Below are 25,000 nucleotides of genomic sequence, written 5' to 3' on the forward strand. Positions count from 1 at the left end.
TAAAAAATATGAGCTTTATTTTGAGGGGGTTCCTAGCCACCTGTAGATAGTTTTATGAGTAACTCAGGGTAGGTTGCTATGATGGATGCCTGGGAATGTGGCTGTGGTACAGACAGCATTGATCTCACCTATCTTGTGGCTTTGGGGCTGTGTGAGGTGCAGTATAACGACTGCTATGCAGCATTGGCATGAATGACTGTGTTGTGATGCACATTGTGTGTGTATTTGTATCACATATGCAGTTTAGAGGACAAGGTGAGCTAGGACTGAAACACAGATACTTGGTTAGTGTAAATATGTGGAGCACATGATGGACATAGGTTATTGGGAGCAAGTATCCATTGACTGCTGGCACCGTCTATGCCTCAATAAGGTCTATCCCTATGCTGCCTGCGGGAATGCTATGGGGACCTTTCTTTTGAGAGTGGGGTATGGTAGAAGTTGGACCTAATGGTGTGGACAAACCACAGTAGTTGTTGTGTATATGATAAATCCACACTCCACACATAAGTGTATGTTTGTATTTACACATTTTGACATGGTACATACAGAGATACAGTGTCTAGAGAAGTTCTTGCAGGTAGAGATGGAAGTTCCATTGCAGCTCCTTTATGAACATAGTTAATAGATAATAGGAAATGGAAAAAGTGCCTAGTCTACATGTGACCATGTGTGGCATGTGCTGGTGGAAGATGTGATAGCTGCAGGGCTGTATTGCCTCTCAGCTATACTCAGTGAGGTGTGTATTGGTGTTAGAAGCCATAACTCAAAGGCACAGCCAACATAACCAATAAGGTGTACCTCTAGGCTATCATCCTGTACAATCTGACCTGCAGATTGGACATGAGCCTGATGTTAAAATCTTGGTAGCTGCCTATGTAGTGCACAAATACATTATATATGATAGCATGTGTGCTACATGCAGAACTGGCTATCTATGGGTTGAAACCCTAATGGTTGATGTATCATTGTCCACATAGACCAGGTGAAGCTTTCACAGCAGTGCATGTGCAGTCACTTGCCTACAAAGTTTGGAAATGGGAAAGTCTATAAAGTCTGGAATTCTGTTTCTCTCCTTTCTGTTTCTTGGGAACCATGTATTCTCCTGCGAGGAAATGGTTAAGCATTCATGGAACAAATGCATGTGATAAATGATACAGTCACCTATTCCCCAATGGTCACTGGAAAGCATAAATGTAGCCGTGCTGGTCCCACAAACTAGCAGCCCCTCACAACTCTTCAAGTGAACAGTGAAAAAAAAAAACTTAAAAAAAGGATGTCTCTAAAAATTACAGGATGCTTTCTGCAGATATGAGGACAGTACTCAATCCCCAAATCCACCCCCCAGCCATCCCAGGTCTTCAAGAAGTGAAGAGCAAAAAAAAAAAAAAAAGTATGTTCCCTCTACTGGCCAGATGCATGGCATGCCCCCTCCCTTCTGCCCCAAGCATATGTCCTGTTTATGTGCCCTGCCCCTGACCATCCTTTCTCACAGTTTAATAAAAAAAATCCTTTCTTCTTTTAAATTGCAGCAAACTGCTACATTAGAAAACTGCTTGCTGCAATGTCACAAGCAGTTCCTACAGTTTAGCCCACACATGGAGTACTACAGCACTCAGGTTTGATGGCAAATGCAATACTTGCTTTTAAAAGCCTGTATTGCACTAAAGAGAGAATGAGATGATAGATGGCTGGCACAATTGCATTCCCTAACACTTTGAGCTCAGGTCAGTTGCCCTTTTGCCCTGCCCTATCTACACTATTGCTGGAAGAATAGTCAATAATATACATATCTTCAGTATGCACAAGGGATCAGTATTCCACACTTCCCGTAAGATTCCCTGAGAGGACAGAACATCTACGAGTTAATTAAAGTCACTACTGTCTGTAGTGGTTAACGATGCCCCTCTACTGAAGATGATGGTATGCCAGGCACAGTCAGATGCTTTTGCAATGTAGACTGTGGTGACACACTGTTTGTGGACAGTCTGTAAGAGCGGCCTCTAACACGTACTGCTCTGCTGTGACCATAACTCTAAACTGTACAGATTTTTGCAGAATGTACAGAGTTTTGCCTCATATAGCTGGACTGCTTCCTCATAAAACTGTGGTTATCTGGCTAATCATTGTGGTTGAAGTAAAAAAAATTGCATACATTTGAGTTTCAGACTTCATATCCTTCAGAAAATGCACGCTAACACCAATCTTTTACTTCTGTCAGCTTTCTAAGTTTATAAGAGCAATATTTAAAAGGTGACCCTATTTTTGGGCCTTTGATCCCCCCATTATTTTAGGTTTTGTCCAGATTTCTTGAGCTAAGACGTTGAGAGGTATGATGTATGGTTCTGAGCCATACTGCTCTTTTAAAATATATCCTTGACTTGCGCTCCAGGATTTAGATATCGAGGTTTCTTGTGCACCAGTATATTTTAGAACTCAGTTTCCTGTTTAAAAGAATTCTTTCAATCTGAGCCTCCTAGAAATCAGGATCCTTACTTCACAATTTCATGGAAGCCAGGATCCTAAGGAACTCAGTTTCAGAGCTGTCAGGATCATTAAAAAAATCACAATTTCCTAGAAACCATATTAATTGTGATGCAATTGACCTTAAGAGATATCACATGTGCACTGTTGCTTTGGGATAAAAGCATTATCCACACCCAAATGGTTCCGCACTGTATATCTAAGAATACAGTTATAACCACTGTTTTCCCAAGAATTCACTTACCTACTTTCGAAGACTCATGCCTTACAATGTCATCTGAACAATAACTGTATCTTGGTTAAACTGCTGCATTCACATGCACACAATGATTTCAGGAACAGAATGAGACATGATTGCACTAGCCAGAACAGTCTGTTACACCTAGGACACAAATGCTAAACCCTCTAATGAGCAAATTGTGCTATTAACTTGTAATAGTTATAGCTAGGCAACCTTTCTCTCTTTATATGCAGCTCATTTGGTTACAGTTCTTAATATTTGTGGGGTTGGGAGACTGGCTCAATGATTAAGGTGTTTGTCTTACAAACACAAGGTGCAGGGTTTGAATCTCCCAAGGCATAACTGGCTAGGCTTAAAATGGCTCGCAAGGGCAGTTAGCTTAGCACTAACCTATGAACTACCCTTACATTTATAGATTCATAGGTAAGTACTACACTAACTGCCCTTATGGGTGATTTTAAGCCAAGCTAATTTCCCCTTTTTTGTTAAAATAACCTATCTCATTTGGTTACAGACTGGACTTACCCATTCCATGATCGATAACCATATATTACCCCTAATGAGAATAACTGGGATCATACCATAGATAATTTGAGGGGACCCATAAATGGGATAAAGCATTTAGGAGCTGCATCTATCCGTTAGTAGTACAGGGGGCAATCCTGGGATAAATGTATTATTTCCCATCAACAGATCTAAGTTGTGCTTGAAAATGGATAGGGATGAACATTGTTTTATGTGGATGGGGAGGTTGTTCCACAGAGGTAGTATCCTCTACGAAATATACCTGTCCCTCCACATCATTCTGTAGATGTTATACAAGAGGTTTAGATCCCTAGACCAAATATTTCTGATGCCATTAGACTTACTGATATCCAGTGAATCCATCAGTAATGCATCTGAGGATGACTTGTATGCCAGACACAAGTCGCCTTTAACTGTATGCAGGATACTGAGTATAGTGGTAGGGCTTTGAATCAGATGTACAACATGCTGTTTATGCCTTGTTTGCTTTTAGTAAGGTATCTCTGTAGTCTTTCCAATTGTTGCATGTGTCTAGACAGATACATGTCAAAGTGGGGCTTTATATTCAATAACTGGTCTATTGAGGGCTGAGTAAAGGGCGACAATGACATCCCTAGATCTGGACACAATCCCTTTGTTTATAAACTGTGCAATATAGAAGGACTTTCTTTCAACAGTTTTATTTTATTCATTTTATTTTACATTTGTTGACTGGGAGTCTCTGACTGAGTTAAAAGCCCTTTTTCAGCAGAGGCCCAGGGAGAAAAGCTTCAAGTGGTACAAACAATTAACAATTCCAATGCAGTTTAAGATTACATGCAGTAGTACATAATGATATAAGGATATAGTCTAATAGCCAGCAGCTCTCGGTGATTTAAACAATTTACAATTCCAATGCAATTTAAGATTACATGGAGTGGTACATAATGTTAGAAAGACATAAGTCAGTCAGACAGCAGTCCTATGTTACAAATTTGTAATATAAAAATATAACATGTCTTGAGATAAGTTGGGCAACTTATAGGAAGTTCATGGGCTGCAGTATGGCAGTATATTAGAATGGAAATTGCAGATTAAGGGATGATAAAGAAAGTGAAGAGCATAGATTGGTGAAAGAAAGGGGTAAGTCATTTAGTTTAGGGGGTAAGTTAATAAGGCTAGAGAAGGATTTTGAGAGGGGCAAGTAAGAGAGAAGAGAAAGACAGGAGTTTGTATGCTAGATGTATTCAGGAAGGTTGGGAACAGTGGCAGACCCAGTGTCTTATAAAGTACTCTTTTGTGGCTGTTTTAAATTCTTTGGGATTAATAAGAGATCTGACCTCAAGTGGGAGTTTGTTCCAGGCTACAGAGGGGTTGTAGCTATATATGTTACACCCAGATTTAGACTTGGGTTTATAGATATGTAATAGACCATGGGTAGGGCTCCTCAGGTGCCTAGTGGGAGAGCAGTGAAAGATGAGAGAACTTGGAGGTGGGCAGTAGACAGCCTGGTAAACAATGGAGTGAATGCTTTGGAGTTGTGAGAGAAGAAGCAGGTGAGGTAGTTCAAGCCAATTTAAGTGTTTTAAGGAGAGGCAGTGGTGGGATTTATAGGTTTGCCGGGCTGCAAATCTCACAATCTTGTGGCAAGGTGATTCAAGTTTTGCTAGTAGAGCTGAGTTTAGATTTGTAAACTTTTGAGAGGAATAAGTTAGGCAAGGTAGAAGATAGGCATGTGCAAGAGTGATTCTAGCTTCAGTGGTAAGAAAGTTTATTTCTGTACAGAAATCCTAGTTTCTGATGGGTTTTCCTGATACAATTATTTATGTGAAGGTCGAGTTTTAGCTGATCATCAATGGTGATGCCAAGGAGTTTTGTGCTGGTGTTGACTTTGATAGGGGTATTGTTAAGGACATTATGGAGAAGGAAGATTTGATGTAGTTAGCTGTTTTGCGGAGAAAGAGTAACAGTTGTGTTTTTTTGGGTGGTTGAGGATGAGCTGATTGTTTGAGAGCCATGTCTCAACTGCAATTAAAGGATGACTGGGTTAGAAGTTCTGAAGGGGAGTTGGCAATGGTGATGACTGTGTAGTCATCAACATATTGGACTATGGAAGAACAAAGTAAGTTGGTGAAGATGACAAAAAGTAGTGGTCCAAGAATGGATCCTCGGGGGACACCCATTCTTACTGGAAGGGGGTAGATAGAACAGAATTCCATCTTACTGATTGATGTCTGTCAGTGAGACAGCTGGAGAACCATGTAACTGTATCTGGAGAGAAGTTGAGGTCAGAGAGTTTGTGAAGAAGCAGAGAGTGTCAAAGGCCTTTGACAGATCAAGAAATAAGCAGAATATGAGTTTATGATCATCTCTGGCTAATGAGATGGTGAAGAGGCAGGATAGTAGAGCTGTAGAGGTGCTATGTTTAGGTCAGAAACCATGCTATGTAGGAATGAGTAATTGATTCTGTACGAGATATTGCATTACTTGTGTATGTATGCATTTCTCCAAGATTTTAGATAAAGGGGAGAGGATAGCAATAGGTCTGAAACTGGAGATTTCAGAGGGGTTACCTCCTTTGTGTATAGGTAGTGTGTAGAATTGTTTCCAGAAAGATGAAAATTTGGGTTCAGAGATGGAGCGATTGATTATGATAGATACAGGCAGAGCAAGGGAGTGTGCATCAATCTGGAGAAAGTATGAGGGGATGTTGTCTGCAGATACAGAGCATGGCTTTAACTTAGAGAGTAGAGTTTTGATGTTGGTAGTAAGAACTGGGCAAAGGAGAAAGCTTTTACTCTGTTAGTAGATGAAGAAGGTACAGAGCTTATAAAAGTATGGATGTTCGGGGAGTTAGGGTTAGGGCTGAAAAGTTTGGATATAGATTCTAAAAAGTAGGTGTTAAAGGTGTTGGCTGATTCTACAGATGATTTGTCAGGACACGGATTGGGTGGGGTAGGGTTGTCAGGGTGTAGTATTTGGTTTATAGCATTACAGAAATTTTTTGGATCAGACTTTAGAGTTATTAGGGAGTCATTGTAGAAATCTTTTTTGTCTTTATTGATGAGATTTTTTTGTCTGATTCCTAAGTTCTTTATACCTTTGCAAGTTGGCAGGGAATTTAGATTTTACCCATGTTTTCCAAGCCCTATCTCTAGCTTTGATAAGGGTGTGAGTAGGTTTGGATAGCCAGGGGGTATATTAGCTTTTATCCATACTTTCCAGAGAGGGGCAAGTGAGTTTAAGATGCTAAGGAATGTTGAGTTGAAAGTTTGGACTGCTTCATCAAGTGGGAGCTGTTTAAGGAAGTTCCAGTTTACTCTAGAGAATAGGATATTAAATGTTTCAGGGTTAAAGTTAGAGAGTTTATGACAGGTGATGAATCTGTGTGATTTAGAGAGATGATGAGGTATACCTGAGCACTTTAATTGGCAAGTGGTCACTTAGGGAGTCAGGAAGAGTTTCAGGGCTGTGGTATTTGAAGGGATTTGAAACAAGTATCCAATCAATTAGAGTGCCAGGAGAATGTGAGTTGTTAGTATGGGTTGGTTGAGAGATAAGTTGTGTAAATCCGTATAGATTTATATGAAGTTATGAAGTGGAGAATTTGGATTACAGAGAGGTTTCCAATTTATGTTTACATCCCCAAGGAGCATGGTTTCATTAGAGAAGTTTTGGAAGAGCTATGAGAAAATGTTCTCCAACAAAGGGATGTTGTCCCCAGGTGGGATATAGATGGCTACTACAGTAACAGTAGTATACTCATTGAGTTTTAGGCTGGCTACCATTACTTCAGCTGGGGTAAAGGATGGGATGGATTGCATGGGATGGGAGATAATGGGCTTATTGGAGTAAGCAATGGAAACTCCTCATCTTTTTCTGTTGAGGTGGTCTAGGCAAAGTATATTATACCCGGGGGGAGAATATCTTTATCTAGATGTTATGGTTTTAGCCAGCTTTCAGTAAGAAAGATAATGCCAGGGGTGTGAGTAGCTATTCATGCATGAAATTGGCTGAGTTTGTTAAGGATGCTCCAGGTATTGATAGAGTAAAAAGAGATTTGTTTTTTTTTTTTGTTATGGAAGAGTGGCCAGTATTTGGAGAGGAGTTTAGTAGGGTGGTGGAGTTTAACATTGGTCCTGGATTGGAGTGCATGTCACCAAATACGAGTAGGAAAGTAGAATAAACATGAGGTTTGATTTTTAATGGGTAGTATTAGATGTACTTTGTCTTGTTTTTTGATGTTAGTGGGTGGGAGGGAGGAATTTTTATTTTAGGGAGTTCAGTATTGATAGGAAGGATAAATGCAGAGATAGTTATAGGATGCTGTGAAAGGGAGAAGCCATAAGTATGTGGATGGGTAGGGCCTTTATGAAAAGGGTGTTGAGGTGAAGAAAATGCTGTTAAGTTGAATAGGAGGAATAGAGGAGGCAGTAATAGGGTAGAGAGGAGTGAGATATGCATGACTGGAAAGAGAGAATCAATATAGGTAGGTGTATTAGGTCAGGGTAAATGGTTATGGGGTGGTGTATTTCAGAGAGACAGTTGAGGGGGTTGGGATTCTATGATGGAAGAAGGGAGTATAGTGGAAATTTAGTGAGTAACAGGAAGGGGAGGGGTCTTATGGTAGGAGGAACCAGGTAGCTAGGTATAAAGGAAATGATATGGGGGTGGGTGGAAGAGGAGCAAAGTGAGCCAGAGTGTAGCGAGGACAAATGGAGCAGGGCTACACCAGAAATGGAGGTTGCTCCAATCAAACAATAAAAACAATCTATAAGATCTATTCTGTTTGAGAAGGATATTAACCACATTGTAGAGTGATAAAAAGCAGACATCTTGCTATCTAATGTTCTAATTTACATGGGGGCCCTACTGTTGTTTAGTGAAGGAGATTACAATGCAGAAGTGAGAATTTTGTTTTCAGACTATTTATAGGGAATATATTAAGTCAGGGAAGGGGAAGAGGGTAAGGAAGGACAGGTAATAGAATGGGTAGGCGTTCGTGATAATGTGCTCACTGAGATTATCTACACCTATGGAAAAAAACACTAGTACAAGTAAAAGTAACATTTTCACTTATTTATAAACATTAGCTACTTATTCATACTTTGTGTCAGTCTTTATGGTGGTGGACACTTATTGTTACATGCTGAGTCCATTTGTAATACAAGGTCTTAAATCCACGAACACGTCCTGGGTTACCGGCCTGTTTTACTGTTAGAGGCTGGTCAAAAGTAAGGTCACTGTCCACATATGTTCTCAAATTCTGAACAACTGGGTCAGCTCTTAGGGCTGTATTGTTACTGTGGTAGTTCTCTGGGTAGAAGACTTCTCAAAGAATACAATGATGCATATTTTCGCATTTAGTTTCAGACCATGATTTTGACACCAGTTATTTATTTAAAACAATGAGCGAGAAGGTCACACAGAAAAAACAATCAGTAAAAACAAAATGAAAACACCAGCCAAGCTAGAACTTCCACTGAGTGACCGCTCAAAGCTCTTGCATCAGAGGCAGATCGGATATATGCAAATGACCCTTATGAACATCAGGTGTTTCAGCTATATGGCGCTTCTGAATGCCCATGACTCTTCTTTTTTAAGTCATGCAATGGACAATTTCAGGTCAATAAAGCCAAACCATACTAGCTGTGGATATGCATATTCCGGCCTTGTTATGACCTCATCAGCACAGCACCAACACAGGGCTGTTATACCCAGATGATGTCCATTACCATTAGGGTGATTGCAAAATGTCCCAACTAACAAACTAAAACAATGAGTGAGAAGGTGACACAGAAAAATTGTTTTTACTGATTGGTTTGCTGTGGGTGTTAATGACATGAGATGGCCCTCCCCAGACTATATGAAAAGACACATGGCAGAGATTTCAAGTTATGTGTCCTAGGCAGGTATGAGCCTTACACTGAGCAACATCCTACCTTATCCAAGGATGATGCCACAATATAAAGAGAAGATGGCTGACATTAACAATTGGCTTAGTTGCTGGTGTCATTCTAAGGGGATCCAGTATTTGTTGATTTAGGAGAACATGATCAACAGAGCATGCTGTTTTGCCAGGAATGGTCCCTGCTTGGCTTCCTGAAATTAGCCAAAACATTTCCATCCCTATAGTGTCCTTTTTAGGAAATGTCAACCTGATAAACCTTCCAACATAGTAAATGCTACTCAAGATAAACTAAAGATATTACTGCTCAATGCTAGGAGTCAACAAGAGACTCCCCTCCTTAGAAGTGGCCCTCTCCCTTAAGAGAAATGACAGCTGTGCAATTACGGAGGTGTGGTTAAAAGCCACAGAAGGTACCACAGCAGTGCAAGGCTATAATGTCTTCCACAAATTTACTCCATCTACTGCACAAAAATGGACAAGAGGTGGAGGTGTATCTATCTACATAAAAAGTAAGCACGCCTCAAGATTAGTCAAAAAATATGACATGTGTGAGCTATTCCATGTACAACTAACTTTATGAATACCATATCCTTGCTAGCTATAGGACCATATATATTACTCAGGGTAACCTGAATGTATTGGAGTTAGTCAACATTTAGTTCAACACCATATTCATTGGTGAGTTCTACTACCCTACCCTAAATTGGGATACACACAAAACCACTAACATGCAGGTTCAAAGATTCCTGGATTTTGTTAATGTAAACACCATAGAACAGCTACTCTGCACACCTAATAGGGATGCACATATCCTGAATCTGGTACTCACAAATATAAAGGAATATTGAATTCCCACTTAATGCAATGCTCTCACTGGTCAGATCTGATCTCAAAGTGGTCACCCTTGAAATGAATATAAAGGCAGGACTCCAGGCAAACCCCAGAACCTTTAAGAACTTTTCCAAGGCTAACTACCTACTATTAATTGATAGCATAGCTCAATTCCAAGCCCCCCAAACCCATAGAAAACTGTGGCCTATGCAAAATAACTTACAGAATCCCTCTACAAGCATATAAATAACCAAATAAAAACAGCAGCACCAAACTGAAATAAACTGAGAACAAATTCCAAAACCAAGCCTCTTTGGTCAACTCCTAATATAAATAAGATATATAACAAAATAAACAAAATCCTGTCCAAAAATAGAAAAGGCTATGCCCAAAAAGAGAAAAAATTCTATCATCAGTATCAACAACACAGGGGATTTATCAAATCCACCATAGCCAACTTTGAAGCAAAAATACCCTCCCAGGCTAAGGATCACCATAAGGTATTTTTCAGTTATGTACACAGTCTACAGGGGGACACCTAATAGTGTACTAAATTAATAGTAAATGGAACTACCTATTGTAAACATAAGGATAAAGCAAATTTGCTGGCCAATAAATTTCCAATTTCTCCCCATCACCCCCATTTATCCCCTAGGAAATGGCTTCTACCATTTCTCCTCTAGCTATCACTGAAGAACAGGTACTCACTGCACTCGCTAAAGCTAAAAACACTGCATTGATGGGTCCTGATAATATCATAGGATGTCTATTAAATAGCTTGAAACATGTCCTGTCAGGCCCACTGGAATCTCTATTCCATCATAACCTCCAGACAGGCTTCTTCCCTAGGGTATGGAAAACCACAATCATCCATCTACACAAAGAGTAATCATTAACAAAACCCAACTACAGATCTTTAAGTTTTACTAACATTAGATGCATGACTATGGATCTGAAAACAAAGACCTAAGAAATCTTCAAACACTAAACACATCCTAGTTCAGTTTCATCAAGGGCAGGTCATGACTAGTAAACCTGGTGGACTTCTCCATGAAAGTCACTAGAGCCATGGACAAAGGCAATAGTGTGCATAATGTCCTCCTCTACTTGACAAAGGCATTTGGCTGAGTACATCACCTTGGTATTATAGATAAATTCACAAATATAAGCAGAAATCCATGTGTCACCTGATGAATTGCCAAATGGCTAACAAATAGGAGACATGAAGTTAGGGTGGGGAACCTACCTCCAGAAATTTAGGCAGAAATCCATGTATCACCTGATGGGTAGTCAAATGGCTCACAAATAGGACACATGCAGTTAGAGTGTGAGACTTCACCTCCACCAAGAGGCCTATTACTAGTGCTATCCCACAGGGCTTGGTACTGGGACTTCTGTTTGGAATATACTTCTCTGAGGTTAAAGCAAATGTAGAGTGCCTTTTGCTGACCAGATTTAATGAAGACTACAAGCTGGATGCAATCAGTGAATCCTCCAAAGATGTAGATATCCTCCAAGAGAGTCTGGCAGACAAATAACTGGTGCCACAGCCATGGCCTAAATCTCAGTGCAAAAAAATGGATAATTATACCCATTGGGAAGATGACCTGCCCTGCAAATTACAGCATTAGTAACAATCCTATAAGAGTAGACTCAGTGTTAAGGGACATGGGAACTCAGGTTGACAAAACCAAAACTTTGATCACCATGTGGCCATGATGGTGAGAAAATTCCTCTGTGGGACACAACTTTTAGGGAAATATATGGCATCAAGACCTAAGGAGATTCTAGCGCCACTATACTCAGCCCTCATTAGGATTATAATCAAGTAAAATGAACACTTCAGCATGTAGCTGCAGTAGCTATAAGGTTCCTGACTAAAAGAATGCAGGGTGTAAAGAATATGCCCTATGCGGACCACCTGAAAGTCTTGTCCCTTTACTTGGTCTATTATAGTGTAAAGAGTGGTGATGTGTGCCTAACCTAACAGGCTTTTTCTGATCCAGTCTGGATGGATCTTCTACACATTCACAAAACAAATAGCATTAGAATTACCTGATCTGAGAATCTAAACCTTGTCCGTGACACAAACAAAGCATGTTGGAGGGACAGGTATGTGTCTCTGAAATTATAACTTCTCTGGAACAGACTTCCCATTCATGTGAATCAGAGGACTTTCCTAAGCACATTCAAATGCAATTTGGTCCAGTGGATGGGAAATCTCAAATTCAACCCTGGGTTGTCCCCTGTGTACCTTATGAATAGGAGCAGATTGTAAATGCCCTAACACCATTCTAATCCTTGGGCATCAATAACTGGAAAAACTGGGGCAGGAATGGTTAGGCTTAAGAAGGCTCTATGGCCATTAGCCTAATAACCTGTTATGATCAAGTCAATATTAGCTTGGCAAAACTTATTTTTAGCAAACACCTCTTTGTCGGCCCATATTCAGTGAAAATCATTTCCACGATTCACTGAATTTACCAGAGGCAAAGAAACAATTGCCTGCAGCACAAAGGAACCCATAACTAACTAAATCAAATCCACCCAAGCTTTGACCACCACCCCAACTATACATACCAACTCTGAGATCACACTACAGTGGGAAAAAGGTAAAAGTTGTGTAGTTGGCCAACTACTTCACTGCTCATAGAAAATTCAGTGAATCGCAGAAGTGATTTTCACTGAATACAGGTCGACGAAGAGGTGTTTGCTGAAAATGCCTTTCAGTGAACTAAGATCCTATGTCACTTGACCAAATGATGCTTTTAGACAATTGAGATATTGAACTAGGCTACTCAATGAACTCTTTAACCACATGGCTAGTACCTACCCTTGAATCTATAAATAAAAAATAGACCAAAAACTAGACATCCTTGGGGAAAAATTTGCTTTAGTCCACATCTGTGATGTCTCAGGGCATGCGAATAATGAAGAAAGTATTTGCCATTATTTCAGTAATCAGAGAAAATACAAGGAAATTAACAAAGTCGTTTACGTTGGCTCGCTGACATTCTTAAGCATGAAACATGGTTAGTTTTAGTGCCTCCCTTTCCTTGTGGAATGTTAGGTCACAAGAACATCAGCTCCACAGTACTCACATGTTGAAAGGGAAGAATAATAAACTTCTCAAACATGCAATGAAAGTCTGGGTTTGTAATAGAATAACTGATGTGGACAACACCTCACAAATGTTCGCATAATCTTCAGAATGGGAGTTCAGGCCAGAAAGAACACAATAAATTACTGTCAAGTGACTGCTGATTGAAGCATAACTGAAAGATGAGTCAGAGACTTCAGATGAATGTGAAAGCAGCAAAGAACAGGAAAATAGTCTACATATTCATAAATGGCATAAAGACAGAAATGTTTCATTTGTTCAGCAAAAGTACTTCTGGGTATTCAGTCTTTGAGAAGGGATAATGATGGACACAACTCTCTTATAAATGCCTTGCTTTTGACTATCATCAGGAGTGGAAAAACAAAGAATTCAGTCCTAGTAAAAGAGGGTTTGGGTGCTGCTTTGCAGAAGAATGACACTACAGCATCCACAATAGAAATAGATGAAGGGTTTTCATGAGGAAGAAGAAATGCACAAAATGGAACCAGACCAATATAGGCCAAAACAGGCTACTATTAGAATCAATTTAATTTTGACGGTTTTGGATTTATGAATGAAGCTCATCAACAGAGAGGATTTGGGAAATTAAAATGAAGTATATTAGCGAGTGCTGGGCAGATGTATCTCTGGCCTATGCTCTTCGAAAAGGATTGAGAAAAAAATGTAGTTGCATCACATTTCATTGAATGGAGAGGAAAACAGGTCACACACTGGAGTACTTTACATATGAAAGACCCATTTGTGACAGGCTGAATAACTGACCACCAATGAGGCATCAGAAGACAATGGCTAGGTCTGCCAACCACAAATGTGGCCTTCCCAGGAAAATGCACCTCAATTAAGAAGTGATGCAAACTGATGACCATCTGCCACAATCTCATATCTCCCCAGCAAAGTGGATAGGAATAAGATCACCTTTACTTTTGGATGTACCAGATATCACCATGAACAGTCTCCCCATCCATATAAAACAAAGTTCATCCCTGCCCATTTTAATGTGCAACTTAGATCTATGGATGGGAAACAGAAAATCTACCCCAGGACTGCCCCCTGTACTACTAATGGACAGATACAGCTCCTAAATGCTTTACCCCATGCAGGGATCCTCTCAATTTATCTATGGTGTGATCACAGTTATTCTAATAAGGGTAATATATAATTGCTGACCATGGGATGGGTAAGGCCAATCTATGACCAAACAGGATAGGTTTTTTTGTGTGTGAAAAGGGAAGTTGGTTAAGCTTAAAATGGCCCACAAAGGCAGCTAGCCTACTACTTCTTCAAACCTACAAACCACAGCCATAATGTAGACTAGTTGAAGAAGACTTCTTCTGAGAGGAAATCCAGAAGCCAGCAGGGACAAACAATCTGATTTGCTTCTAGAAAATGGATAGACAAACAAACCAATGGTCTGTAGCATCTTTGTCCTCTGAATGCTTTGCTTGTTAAAATGTCCACCAACCCCAAAAGTCTAGGCCAGATGAGCCATGGAGAACAGCAGGCTGTGGAATTAATAGCTTAATATTACATGATCTCTGACAGTTTTCCAGAAATAGTAACTAGTCCAGGTAACTGCTGCTACCTGATTGTGTGGAAAAATATAAAAATGTTGAGACCACAGAACGCAAAGCAACCATTGGAAGATCTTGATGTTGAATATTGCTTGACATACAATTACAAATTAAGCTAACATAAGGTCCAGAAGCTTGAAGCCGAACACTGCTGGAACTAACTCTGCCTTAGGCTCAATACACAGTTTGTTGCAATGGCAAAACCTTGTTGAGGTAAGATCACTCAACAGATTATGGTGTCCAATGAACAGCCTAAGAACGTGAAACCATGTGTTGGACAAAACTGGAATTTCTTAAAGTTTAGTGTCACTTCAGTAGAGGATAACAGTTTGAGCAACGTCCTGAATTGAAAGTGGCAAGCTGTGACCTGATAACATACAGTATTCTATGGATGGCTTAACTAAATTATAATTTTGTATGCAAGCCAAATTTCATCAATGAAATTTCAAAAAGCACACATTTTTGTATCTTTTCAAAGATAACATGTACATCCTTATTCCAGATTAATTTTAAACTTTTTTGAAAACTGCCCCTTAAATTTATCTACAATTCTGCGTAACATAAATGTACTCAGGAAAATCATGTTGTGAGCATACGTTTATAACAGTGTGATATCCATCATGGGCATTCGTCCCAAATGGGCATTCGTCCCAGTAGCTTGCATATTTACTTGTTTCATTTTTGGATCACTTAATTTTCAAAATACTCCTTCTTCATAGGTTCATAGGTTCATGGATTGTTATGTTGTTTATGACCAGAGAGCCATCAAGAAACTAAACCAATTCACTCAAGGTATACCATGAATATTTGAGTTTTTCCTGATTAAAAGATCAAACTCCTTACATTACTTTAGAGTTTCCCATTCTATCATTTAAGCTGGTTTTGAGGACAGCCAAGGAGTTGCCCAGTGTGTGTGTGTGTGTGTGTGTGTGTGTGTGTGTGTGTGTGTGTGTGTGTGTGTGTGTGTGTGTGTGTGTGTGTGTGTGTCTGTGTGTGTGTGTGTGTGTGTGTGTGTGTGTGTGTGTGTGTGTGTGTGTGTGTGTGTGTGTGTGTGTGTGTGTGTGTGTGTGTGTGTGTGTGAGTATATATATATATATATATATATATATATATATATATATATATATATATATATATGTAGATAGATATATATATAGATATAGATAGATAGTCCCCTCTGACTTCATCCATCTGGCCTAACGTACAGTGCCCCATGTAGGCATCCTCCTACTTTCTCGGCTACTCTGGTATTGCCAGGGAAGGTGCTAGATCTTAAGGGCATCCTGAGGGCTCAGTCATCTGTGCCTCCATATGTGTTTTTTTCCTGTTATATGTCCTAACCGAGTCCCATTTACCACTCCTCACACTCATAGACTACCTATGAGGGCAACTCCTCTCTTTGGGCCATGCTTCCTGTTAGGGAGCTTCTTTGATGAGTGCCCTCCCATACAGAATGTGCAAGCACATCTCTCCCTGCCATTCCATTAGTCACCCATGCCACTAATTGAAGCAAGGGGTGCCTGGGCAATTGTCATGGCTTTATCCTTGTACACCATCAGATTGGCTAGGAGTTGTCTAGTTTGTTCTGTGAGAATGAGACTACTCCAAGGAGTGGAAATGCACTAGGTCAAGAATCAATAACAACGGCAGGTGCTGTTAATTCTATAATGGAGGTTAAGGTCTTTAAGTTATATAGAATGACCATTGCTACTTTTACGAAGGTGGAGGAAGCTGAAAAGGGAATGATCATTCATTGATCGAAATCCTAAACACAAGTCTCCCTCAGCAGTGTATACAATATGCGAAAGAAGGAAAGGCTTTTAACCTACTGGGGTAGCTTAGGTTGTCTAATTCAGAAATTGTCTTGGTTAAGAATTTTTGACGTCTTCCATATTGATCAAGGTGCTTACGCAGGTACATTCCAAAAGGGAGCATTGCATTACAAGATAGGTCTAATAAGGAAAAAAGAAAGTAGTAGCAAACCTCCATTGATCTGAATGAGATGCCCCAATAGTTAAGGGATACATAGTAGAAGGAAGCTGTACTTGGCAGAAAGATTGTTCCCCCATGACAGACTTATGGTGATCATCATCAGCATAGGTATCCGAGACCATGACGATAGTGTCTGTCTGGGAAGGTGTAAGTTGTGTGGTAAGAGGTGGGGCCGAATTGAGGCTTTGTCAAACATATCTATGCTACATTTTTGGAGTTCTCAGTGAGCTCATGACTGGCACACCAGACACTGGGTTGATCCAGGCGCTAATTCAGAATCGGAGTACCAGAATGAGATTTAACAACCATACCCAATTTGTAGTCATCTGTAAACTTAGTAAGTCAAAGTCCATCAAGACTAGAGTTCACTTCAAAGAAGTACTTATTTATTTTATATATTTATTCCTGTTGACTGGGATAGTCCAATTGGACAAGAAAAGCTTCTTTTCAGTGGAAGCCCAGGAAGAAAAGTTCCAAACAATGAGAACCAAAATGCATATAGTAATGTTCTAATAAGCAGAGTTCTAAGTAAAAAGCTACAATAAAAATAGAGGCTACATATTATAATAAAAAATGACAAAGCATCAAAAAACAGACTTCTACACCAATTCCTTTAGTCACTGTTTAGGGCTTTCATCTTTTTATTTACACAGAATCATTCAGAACATATATTTCTCTACATATAGCTAAACAAAAGGGTACAAAGGACACACAGACAAACCACTTAGCACAAAACTGCAAGAAAAACATAACCACACTAGAGTTTTCACTGTGTGATGCTTTAAATCTCTTTCAGTGGATGCCCATAGAATATATACCGATGCACATTTAAAGATATCAAGTGTTTCATCTACATGACTTCCAAGTGTCCATCATTTTTTTTTTAAGTCTTTATGGTTACATTCAAGCCAATAAAGTCAAACCCCACTAGCAGTTGATATATATGTTTCAGCCTTATCATTGACTTCTTCAGCATACCATAAATGGATAGCTTGATTACATTTCATAATGCAGGTTCTTTAAACCCAGCTGATGTCCTTAAGGATTAAGGTGCCTACAAAATATCCCAACTAATATCCAAATCAACGGACAAACCATTCAGTAAAAAGTGATGATATATATAGAAAAAAAACTTCAAGAAAAACCCAGCCAAGCTAGAGCTTTCATTGTGCAACATTACAAAAAATACATTAAAAAAATTAAAACACAGTATTAATGCTTTCATTTAAACTAGGTGGGTAAATGGCATTTACTAATCTTTCATACAAATTCTTTATATTCAAGGAAATAATCTATACCCCACCTGTGGTATCTCTTTGACCTTTTCCAAAACATTAACAAGATGTTTTTTTTTTTTTAATGGTTACAACTCATAGAGTGTTTACTCAAAGCATTTTGGGAGTATTCTGTTCTTTAAAGCTTTGAAATGCTCTTTGACTCCATTGAAAAGCTTTCTGTTAGTTTTGTCACTATAAAATGACTGGCGTGAGTAACAGGTATCCAGGTATGCCACTCTGTCAGAATTACTTGTATAATATCTCAAATGGAAAAGAGCTTTCTTTGTCCCATTCAAGAGGATATTTTTGCTGTTGTTAAGTAATATAGATACATTTCTTACATTCCTTACAAGCATATAGTAATAGTCTAATGTATAGACTTCTAAAGAAACATTGCAATAAGAATAGAAACAACTTAGAGTAATGGTGTAATATATACAATTCTAATGAAATATGATATTAATGTAAAGAAATTTGACAGTGATATCAATTTATCAAACATTAAAATAGTGTAACTTGATCTTACAGTTGGAAAAAAGGAGGGAAAATTAGGGAGAGGATAAGAGGAAATACTTGGAAAGTGAGAAGAGGCATTGAGGTGAGGTGAGAAGAAAAAGTGAGAATTTAGAGAAATTGGAGGAAAAGGGAATATATTTATGGAGAAATGGAAGCTAGACAGAGCTGTGCAAATGGCTTATGATTTTGTACTTTTCCACATTATTCTGATGAGGTCTGTGAGCACAGCCAGGAATCAGTCGGGTATTGTTTTAATTTGGGCTTGAAGCCTTTTATTTACTTGTTTCATTTAGTGGCAGTGGTAACTTGTCAATGCTTGGTGATGTGACTGGGATAGAGAATCTCCTGCAGCATTGTTTGACTTTATGGTGGCCAGAATTATATCACTAGAATGTAACTCTTTGCATGATGAATACTGCTGAAGAATGCATTTTAAGAGAGGTCAGTTATCAATAAAATTATGGACTGTGACTAGCTTTGTGGAGATTAGGTGTTGTGGTAGTTTTAACCATTGTAGTTGTTCTAAGGCGAGACAGTGGTAACTCCTATATTAGCGGGTACTGGGGAGATTTTGATACTTTGTTGTAGCATGCCTCTAACATTGTTTGCTGTGTGGTTTGCAAGTTTCTAAATATGTCTGAAGCACATAGAACTGTGAGAAGGAGGCAGGACTGGTCAATAATTTTCCTTGTTGCATCAGTTAGATATGGTATGACTGATAGAGAAGTCCTCTTTTTTATGACTTGCTATATGTGCTGATCAAATTCATATTTTGTCTGTATCTATAAGTTGTTTTCTGTGGGTTACCTTTTCTATGGCAGTGTTATTGGTTGCTGTAAGATTAAAAGAGTGTTTCAGGGCAGAGAACAGTTTGGGAGTGAATAGCTTTCATTTGCCTTTCATAGGGTTTAAGAACAGGCTTGCATTGGTTGGTCAGGATTCAACAAAGGAAAAGGATGCTTGAATAACTGAAGAGTTCTTAGACTTGTTGCTGTACAGAGATGGGTGAATTCATACCTGAGGGCTGAGAATAAGTGCTTTCAGATGCCAAAGAAAAATTGGATTAGCATGGGTTCTTGAGGAGCACAACTTGTCACAGTCTTCTGAAAAGAAAATGTACCTGTATCTTCACAGTGTGAGTTTTATTGGTGAGCACCTTTGCTACACAACATACAACAAAGGTTATTCATGAGTTGGGAGATTGTATTCATTACATTTACATAGCATAAGTTGAGGAAGGCCTTGTTCAGGTCAAGGTAAGTAGTAAGCAAGGACAGACTCTCATCTAGGGATTCAATGACCCTGTCAAAGAAATCAACCAGGTTGGAAAGCAAATGCTTGCCATTTACAAACCAAAACTGTCTCACCTATGTCATTGTTTATTAGCTCAGCAATTATGGGCAAGGTGTAAGTCCTGGAGGCATCTGTCTCTCAGCCAGCTACTTGCAATGAACTCAACACTCTCACCCCAACATGCACCTATGCAGCATCCACAGATTACAAATTCTAAGCCACTTATGATAGTGCCATTATAAAATCTTTACCAACGTCTCCAAAGAATAGCCATTAGCCTAAAACCTTAAATATATGCCCTGCACATAAGCCAGAATTAGCAGCTTGTATCCAACATACACCCCACTCTGCCCTATAGGAAATACAGAGACTAACAGGGATCACATAACTAACATGCAGAATCTTTTAATGCAGTAAGAGAAAACGAGTTCATTTGGCAGCACCCTGGTTATAGGTGACTCCATAATTAGACACACAGATGCGTCACTCACCAGGCTAAGCAACGGCAGGGTAACAGTTAGTTTCCTCTCAGGTGCCAAGATATGCCATGTCACTAAAGCCCACAAGTCCCTTCCCTCAGGAACACATGTGATCTGTCCATCATGCATGTGGGAATGAATAACTTAAGATGCTCCTCCTTGGATCATATGAAGAGGGACATGTTAGAGCTCTCAGAATATACACTTGGAAATGGAGGGAAACTAAAACTGAGTACTATCTCACAATCACCAGGAATGATAATAAAAGAGAAACAAAAATGAATTGACTTTATTCATTGATTTATCTATTGCTGTCATTCTTAGGGGATCCAATATATATCAGCCTGGGTGAGATATAACCCTGGCTGCTTTGCTAGGGATGGTCTGCATCTCTCATTTCTCATGGCTTTCATTTATTGGCCAAGCCTCTTTCTTCAATCATAGTGCCTTTTTCTAGCCATTCATTTTAAATTACCCACATAGCTAATCACTATCAAAAGCAATGCTGCTGGTGACTCTGAGTTAACACTTGCTCTGCAGTCCATGATAATATTTATTTATATATTTTTCCATGGTAGAGCACTGGCCGCCATAACAATTTTTCACTTTCAGCCTGGGAGCAGTGTCTAGTAAAGTGATTTGCTCAGAGTCACACAGTTAAGCAATGGAGGCTAAGGGAATCAAACCCTGTACCTCTGGAATTAGCTCATTAACAGTTCCTTAATCCTCAACTCTGACTGCCAGGCATAGTTAACATTAGAGTTCCTCTATATTTTTATATTAATCGCATACCTTTTCTATATTGGGGAAGTGAAGATATCTTGTAGATAGTGAGTATATTTTTCTTTTTATTGTAAAGTTTACTGATGCAGGAAGTATGCCATATGGTTTAATCAATATTTTTATGGCAGACTAGTGAGGCCTCCTCAATACATCTGTGTGTAAAGTAGAATTATGTAAAGTAAGCTAGAACATCAGGTATTGGGCTGTTTGGAGGAATGAACATTTTATGTACTGTATATCAATAATTCTGTTAAATGATAAGTAGCTGCTTTTTGAGAAGTCTTAAAATACAGCAGGATTATTGGGAAGTCTGGGTATGTTTTAAAGTTAAATATTACTGCTAGTTGATCCAGTTTATCCAAGGAAGTAGAAACATTATAGATGGTGCAAGAATAGGGCATTTAGTAAGGACAGGATAGCGAAGATTGACATACCTGGTAGGTAGTGGACAATTTGATCAAAATAATATGCATTAACAATGTCAATAATTCTCTGGGCATATTTGTTGTTAGTTGTCCAGGTTTGTCAGTTCATAGAGTCACAGATTGTTACTAACTACGCAGGGGGGCATTTTGAAGCCTAGCCAGGTTTTCCCCAAAAGAATAATGATGCCTTGTATCCAAGTAGGAAACTGAGGGTCAGGCACTTATAAGGTACCTCTGTCCATAAGGGACATGGGTGCCAGGCCTGCTGTAAATTTTATATTGTTATAGTTATAGCTGTTGTATAAGTAGCTGAAGTCTTGTGTTGTAAGTATAAGTGTATTTCATTAAATTGAGAGTTTTTTAAACTGGCTTAGATAACATTTATGCTCCAGTAGAGACATATAAGTGGATCTGTAGTTAGCAGTAATGGGGTAGGTGGCTTATTGAGTATCACTAGGCCCTCAATGTGTACAAGGTTGGTATCATATCAAATGTATTGTGAAATTATAGCATGCCTAATAAATATGGACATGCCCTACCAGATCCCTGAAAATCTGAATGCATACTCGCTAGTATATTTAAATATGGAGGGAGAGCTTAGTCATTTAATTGCTTAATCTTCTTATATTGAGCAGAGCTAACTTGACAATATTTAAATCAGAAATTCCTAAATGGCTATGTTCATGATTTGACCTTTACCTCAAAAAGGAAGTATGACTGAAGAAAGGCTTTCCCCAGCATATGATAATTATAAGACATGAGGTACAGTCCATTCTTTGCAAAACAGGAGGATGCGTTGAACATATGATCCCAGAAGAACATACACACAGGGTTCACTTGGAATTTACACCAGTCACTTAGGCAATTGCTGTATCCAATTATTTTGTCTCTGAATTTAAGCATCATTCATTACAAGATTAGTATACTGCTCAATACCAGAAACTTGACTTACTTGGAGACATGCATGAAGAAATTCGTACTGCCTAAATCTTCTCGGGGCAAAGCATCTATGATCATTCACTCCCACAGGGGCAACTACAGAGTTATGGTCATATTTGGAGAAATAAAGAATCCAGAGTGCTCTTGCTACATCTATAATCCAAGCACCAGAAAAACAGTTATTCTGTCTTTGTCCAGTTTGGTGAGTGTGATATCATTTTGTCCAATGACAGATCCATCAGTAACATGGAATTTCTCTGGTCTGAAGGCTTAAGTGACCAGAAGAGCAACAGCTTAAATCATGGTGGCATGGAGAAGAGATACAAGGAGATGCAGATGTGGGTTGAGGTGTAGGAATGTTTCTAGGCAGCTTCAGTTTGCTAGGTGGATGCTTGTGAGTTTTAGTCAGGAATTTTTTAAAATATATCAGCATATGTGGTTTCAGTGTTATACTGCTGCTTGCTGATACAGGGTGGAGTGTAGACATAAGACTTCAGTCTGGTTAAGTAATTGCATCTCTCATAACTGGGGTCAATAAAGACTAGCAGAAAAGGGCTGCCATTAGCAGGATGCAGTTGCCACACCACTTCAACAAACCTAGCACTAACAAACTTGGTAAAGATGATGTATGAGAAGGCTGGTGCTCCATGATGACTGTAATTCAACTGAAGTCCACTAATTAGAGAAATGGGTGGCATGGGAGAAGTTTAAAGGGATGGTAATCAAACATTTGTATTACTTAAAAATAATTACCAACAGCACAACAAGCCTGGGGATGGTTGATTGGAGCAACTGAATGAAGAACTATTGCAAAGTAAAAAACTACACAGGATCTGCTGTCTAACTGGAACTAGACTTGGCTTACACAGCTAATGGCAATTAGGACACTTAGTGAAGATGTTAGGATAAAATGTTGCTCAGTAAATAATTACAATCAATAAGTGATAAACTTAAAGAGGACAGAAGTGCAGAAGTAGCAACAATCTCAGGTAGAAATATCTGGGAAAATTGCACTAGTAGTTAGTGAGAGCTAAACTAAAAATGATTAAATCAAGAATGTCTAAGCAGCTGCAGTGGAAAACACAAATGGAAAAACCTGCTATCAGCAAAGAATGGCTAACTCAGGAGTGATTGGACAATAATACTGAAGATTACAGCTGGAAATAACTTAGGAGTACCTGCTAAAAGCTGAAAGTAATCTAAGATTAAACTGCTTAGATAATAGTACTGCATTTTGTGACTAAAGTTAGCTGACATTGTTTGTAAAAGCACAAATCGTTAAGGAAGATTTCTGGATGACAGTCCTGAAAACTTTCCCTAGCAATAGTTAAGAAATAATTGCCAGTGGCAAACTGGCTAAAAGATAGAATACATATAGTATGGGTGACAGAGACAGCATCAGAGACCATGAAGATGACCAGTGGTGTCCCTTGGGTAGTAGTAATGGGACCATATCTGTTTGATATTTACTTCTCTGACCTGCAGACTAAAAATCAAGACCCACACTTAACCAAGTTTGCAGAGGACTGCAGACTGGGAATCATTGCCGACTCTTTCTCTGACATAGAAAATGCTAAAGAATGCAACAGTATTACGTATGACAGACAAACCATCCCCCCAGCATATAGCAATGGCAATGCTCCACTTCAAAATGAAAATATAATTAGAGACCTGGATTGATAATTCCCTCTACTTTGCCCACCATATTGCAACAGTTGTCAGTAAATCCTTCAACTTAGAGCAGCTGATCACCAAAGGAATATTAGTCAGTTCAAAATATGCTATTGTTCTCTTGTATCCAGTTATAAAATACAGTTCTTTCCTTTGTCATATACCATATCAAACAGTTAAGAAGACCCCACAGGTGTCTAACATACAGGCTTAAAATCTCTAAGCTGCCAGAAAAAAACTAGAAGCACTGCCCTTCATTTTTGTGTCATAGGGTCCTCAAAGGAGACATACCTTGCCTTTGAACCAATCAAGGCTATAGTTGCCCAGGATCTCTTCTAGCTTTATAAATCAAAACAGTTACACAAATACCAGAGCACGATATATAAAGCTGATTCAGTAGATCAGTAAGACATGGTAGAGAGAAAGATTCATTACTCAGGTTCTCCCGCACCTGTGGAATAGACTCCACTGCAGCTAAAGCAATGTAATAAATTATCTTACTTCAAATGGAACCAGGATAATTGAATGGGTATTCATAAAGTCACCCCTGACATTTACTGTCATAGCTTTGTTCAAGAAGGAAGGTACAACCTCGGACTGGAAATGTAAAAGTGCAATGGTCACAAGACTCAGTAGGCAATGACTAAATGGCGGCAGCAGTACTGAAAATTACAATTAGCATCAACTGATGCAAACTTCACATTTTGACTGAAAATCTGCAAAACTACTCCTAGAAATAGCTGAGGATTAACTGCTAACATCTAAGGATTGATAAAACAGTACATAGAAATATAAATTTGATGTAGTGCATGGAATGTAGTGATTACACTCCAATATATGGAGAAAGACGAATCAATTACATGAGTGTATCATGAGACCCGATCTTAACAGATGTTAAGTATCCCTGCCTCACTTGTTAAGATCAGGTATCACTAGGCAGTTAAATTTGCCAGTGTCATCCA

Source organism: Protopterus annectens, chromosome 1.part0, assembly GCF_019279795.1.
Source record: "Protopterus annectens isolate FY-2018-M chromosome 1.part0, PAN1.0, whole genome shotgun sequence".
Taxonomy (NCBI): domain Eukaryota; kingdom Metazoa; phylum Chordata; order Ceratodontiformes; family Protopteridae; genus Protopterus; species Protopterus annectens.